The sequence below is a fragment of the Aotus nancymaae genome, unplaced genomic scaffold, assembly GCF_030222135.1.
Source record: "Aotus nancymaae isolate 86718 unplaced genomic scaffold, 86718_ANA_hifiasm-v0.15.2.pri h1tg000051l, whole genome shotgun sequence".
NCBI lineage: Eukaryota > Metazoa > Chordata > Mammalia > Primates > Aotidae > Aotus > Aotus nancymaae.
The window spans coordinates 16,371,426-16,376,761 of NW_026988465.1; the positions used below are offsets into that span (position 1 = coordinate 16,371,426).

Consider the following 5,336-nt stretch of genomic DNA (forward strand, 5'->3'; position numbering starts at 1 on the left):
GAATACAAACACCTACCAGGATAAACTACTGGGGTTTCTTTACTTTTTCTAAATCATGCTGAGGATCCCTCAAATGGGGCCCTTTGACAGCAGCTTTCTAGTCGGTTTCCTTCTTGGTTCTACAGCCCACAAACAGGAGTTTGCCTCTTCATCTGAAAGCCATATGCTTCCCTTCTGGAATATCGAATAACCTGAATTTGATTTCGACATGGCCAAGACATCAGCAGAAGCCCTCATGCTGGGAACAAACTGGGGGAAGACATTGTTGGCAGCATATGCGACAGTAGCTATTGCAGTTACCAAATAAGAGAAACCTTTTCTAGCCTTGCTGCTCTCCTTCGAAGACTTTGTACTAACTGAAACTTCAGTGAGATGCTAACCAGAGAAGGCCAGCACTTTGATGTCCGTAAGGGAACAAGGAACAGAAGCAGGAACATTGAGGCCCACATCCTGGCCACTCAGTGTGAAGCACAGAAAGGGCTGCTTCATATCCAGCACAGGTAGCTTTGAAGCAGCAGGCACCATGGCCCGCACCAGGGGCTGCAGTGCACCTGCCACCTCATGGCGCATGGCCAACAGGATGTACGCTAATCTACATTTGTAACAGAACTCCAACTAGCTGGGCACACATCTGTCCAGTTAAATTACTACATCACCCAGAATCCTGTGGCTTGATTATGTTCTAGCCAATGAGAAACAAGCAAAAGTGTGGTGCTTCCAAAAGGTTTCTTTTGAAAGGAAGGTCACTTTTCTGCTCCAAATTGCAACCCATAACAACAAACAAAGATATGAATGTTAGAACTTTGGCAGCAGATTTTGACCTAAAGGTAGCTGAGAAGTGAGCTGGAACGAGACGAAATTGTTGTAGAGTTATTATTCTGTCTTTGAATGATATATCTCCAAAATTCTTTTAGGTGAGAGAGAAATGCGTTTTTTGTCTTCATTAAATCACTGTTACATGCAGTATATGTAGTAACATTGAATCCTAACTCATAAGCATGACTTTAGGAGGCAACCCCGAAATCAATACACCAAACCGATCTTTCTCCCCAAAGATTATGACCTAAATATCCAGTCTACCTTCTAGATAGCTTTATCTGAATATATCAACACTCTCCTCACCCCCACTCCACACACACAAAAAACATAGCAATAATAAAGTACAACTTGAATTTCCTCCAAAATATGCTCTTTATGCTGTATTTCCTAGCTCAGTTTGAAGGAAGATTCAATCATTTATTTGCTCAGTAATATAACTGGGGAATCGTTTTTCTTCCCATTCCTTCATCATCTGCCGATAACCTCCTCCAGCAAGATGTCTAGGATCTCCCTACCAGCAGTTATCACATATTGCTCTCCGTCCCCTTGTCACCATTCTGGTTTTGACCCTTACCAAGCCTTACCTGAATTGCAATAACAGCCTCTTAACTGGTGTGCCTGCCTCTAGTTTCAACTCTATTAACTGCCTCCTACAATCCTATATGAAAATCTTATAGCATCATTTCCTGGATTAAAATCTTTTCATGGCTCCCATTAAGAATGGAAAAAGTCAGTTTCCTTGGCATGGTATTCAGCGCCCTGAAGGATCCAGCCAGCACTGAGTCCCCTAAAGCAAATCCTAATATACCTCTCTTTCCTGTCTCCTCACATTGCCCACTAAAGCAATACTCAGTCTCTGGAAAGCCAGGCTTTTCCAGTCCCTGGTAGCTTTGTCGTAACATTCCCTTCATCTGGAATTAATCTTCCCCTACTTACATGTCCAGATAATTCACCAAAACATCCAGCTCGGGTGACAACACTGCTGTGAAGCAATGTGAATCACTGATGTTGCCTAATAAAATTCATATATACTTTTAAAGGTGTACCTTGAAAGTTGCATGCCAATTGTTGATTTGCACACTTGACTCCCACGATAAACTTCCTGAAGTTGTAACAATGAGGCGTATATCTTTTCATCTTGGTAGTCCCACCTGAAAAATAATAGGTATTTATTACAATGGTAATAGTAATAATAGCCAACTCTAATTGAGAATATCCTATATACTGACACTGTTGTAAGTACTTTATTTGTATCTCAATTAATTACCAATGAGCAAGCACTATTACTATTTTACATGTAAAAACAAAGGTACAAACACATAAGGTAACGTACACAGCTAGAGGGTCAGGCTTTGGATCTAGGAAGCCAGCTTCATATCTGTGCATTTAACCTTGGAATGGCTACATTAGGATGTTCCCAAATAAGCATCTTTGCTTTCTTCTCATCTTTCTCAAATTGTCCAAGGCCTTATGAGGTTCAAAAACAGATGCTAAATTTATAAGTAGAGAGTGGAGGTCAAAAAAATGTATTCATATTTGCTGGAAAAAAATGGATTGCCCAACACAGAGATTTCCAAACATAGAATATGATCGGAACTCCCTGGGGAACTTTGTAAAATACACATCCCCAGTCCCAACCAAGATCTAGTAAATCAGCATCTCAGAAGTTAAAGGAAAATTGGTTTAAATATAAAATTTCTGGGAATTTTAAGCAATGTGTTCCTATTTAGACTCAAGTCCAGAAATACATTTACTTACTATGTCTCCAAAAATCCCCAAACCTGTAAGTCTAATCTATTAAGATGTGAAATTAGCTACCTTGGCATTGATCATTCTCAATGAACCCATGCTGGCTCCTCATGACCTTTCCTCTACAAACTGTCCCTTTCTTAACCTACTAAGAGGGTTGCAGGCTTATCAGTGTGCAGTTGTGCAGCTTTAAAACATATTTTGTCTCCTTTATGATAATTGAGGCAACATTTTCCATTCAACAGTATTTCCTTTCTCCATATATTGTCAAAATATTTCTAGCAATAATTCTCCAAGTCACTTCTGTATCTTAGGGTGTATAGATCTAAATCCAGTGTATGGAACTCATTTCAAAGAACTGGGCATGTTCTTCCTCTTAGCCATGTTGTCCTGTCCTTTCAAAACGATAGAGAATTTAATAACGTTATTCTTTAAAATATCATTTTATGTTCATATGACTCCATATTAATTTAAAACATGTTTTTAGTATTAACTATTTCATTCATATTTTATTTTAAATACACTTCTTCATGTCAATTTATGGAAGAACTAGCAATTCAGACAAAAGCACTCTCAGGAGGGAAGGAGTGCATATATCACGAGATGTGAAGAGATACAGGTACAGCTTAAATGCTTGACTTCCTTTAGCCTGTATGATACAAGTTTAATTGCATTTTGTTAGCTTTAAAAAAAAAAAACTGTTTCATGAACAAAGTGAGATTAGTGCCAGAATTAGAACACGGATCTCCTGATTCTTAAACTGACACCCTTCTCCCCTTATCATCTAAGTGGTTTTCAATGCTGTATAAGGCACATATAACACAAGTTTGAGCATTTTGTGAGTTAGAAAGATTGTGTCTGACAACCAAGGTTCAAGGACAGAAAATACCCTTTACAAATAGAGTGACTCTGGATAGGTCCCCAGTCTCCCTAAAACCTAGTTCCTCATCTTAAAGTTGTCCACATCTCATATTCTCACTATTTGTGTTGAATCAAATAAGTTAACACATACAGGGCTTAACACAGTGCCTGGGGATATTATTATTTGTCAGATGATATCCCTTAACATGAATAATAGAATGGTAATGACAGAAATAATTCTTGGCATAATTGTCTGGCCTAAAACAATAGAACTTGCTCTGTTTTCTGAAATCTTCCTTCTCATCTTTCTCACATTTAACTGCTATATTTATTTTCATTTACTTCTTTTAAACTATGGAATGTATTTTATGAATTTCCATGTCATTCCTGTGCAAGGACCATGCTAATCTTCTCTGCATCCAGTTTTAGTATGTGTGCTGCCAATGCCAGCACTAATTGATATATTTAAATATGTCTATTTTTTATATCTCACAGAATTTTGAAACAGTATTAGTATTTGGCATTTTGAACTAATCAAAAGCAGGATGCTTAAGAATTTAACTGAAATTGACATTAACATTGCCACTTTCATAGGGGTGGTGTAAAAAGTTACGATTTCTAAAGACTCAGCTGGATTCGTGTCAGTGCTAATAATGCTTGAACCTCAGCAGTTATCAGTGCAATTTAAAAATGCTTTCAACATTTCCTCACAAACCACACCTCTTCCTAAGTAATTCCTCTTGATCATTCCAAAGCATGTCTTTAACTTGCTGACTTCATCGGCACATCAGACTGAATAGAACAAACAAGGAGAGGAACTTTGACCCCTTTCGCAGGCACATATCATCAGAATGCAGAGCTTCCATGTCCTCTAAAGAGGAGCAAGGGATTTACTTATAAGAAATAATTCCCAAGCCCTTTGATATGAGACAGGGCATTGGGTCTCCAGTTACTACAGAGAAAATTAAGTTTTATTTTATTTAACTCTTATTAAACCCATCACTTAATGTTTTAAAGTAAACAGAGTGGGTGCTATATAATATGGTTGCACTGGGCCGACGGCAAATGAAGGGTGTCCCACACAAATACTGATAGAGTCATCACTTTTTTAAAAATTAAAAATCAAGACACAAAACAGTGTAGTACTGAATTTTTCTAATTAACTGTGATAAAAGTCTAACAATTATACATTTCTCTGCAGTAAATTTTAATCTCCCTTAAAAATTTCATATCTTGTCCATCATGACAGATCAGAGGAAAAGTTCGAGGGTTTATATAACATATTATATATAAAAGTTATCTATCCTCAAACAAAACTACTTTTTGATTCAAAAGAATTTAACAATAACCCTTCAAATATGATCAATCACTAAATCCATCAAAGATACAGTACAAGACAAAATTTTTATCACTATCTAGTAAAATCTGTCTAAAGAAACTCGAGTGAAAAGAAGGCATGATTAAAGTATTTCAGTTTTCTTTGGGGTATGTAAATGTAGGTCAGTGAGTTTCAGTGGTCAAAAAGAGGTTAATGCCAGCTCTAGACTTATTCAAAAGGTCCATTTGAGATTATAATAATTCTGATAGCATGGTAATAATTTCCGGACATTCCCCTACCTTGCCATTTTACCAAACTTTGAGAAAGCCTTCTAATTCTTCCCATATATGCCACTTTTACAAAGGAGCAGAGGCTTTGAAAGAAAAACATTTTTGGCTCTGTTAATGCTAGTGTATTCTTCCAGCCCAGTATTCAGTGTTCAGGACTGGACAGGCAATTACATGCAAATTTGTTGGGAGCTAGGAGGTTCATTTACTACATTCAACCCCATAGAGGAAGATCAATAGAAGTGCAAAACTTAATCCTAGATGAAAGCACCATGTTCAGGTAATGGTTATAGAGTTAAGGC

General features: G+C 37.3%; 1 non-coding gene across 1 annotated transcript; it reads right to left on the reverse strand.

The window, feature by feature from the left end:
* Positions 1-3,779: 3,779 nt before the first annotated feature.
* LOC135269330 (U6 spliceosomal RNA) lies at positions 3,780-3,882 on the reverse strand. The gene has a single exon (XR_010337635.1). It is a non-coding gene; the product is annotated as a U6 spliceosomal RNA (small nuclear RNA).
* Positions 3,883-5,336: the final 1,454 nt, after the last annotated feature.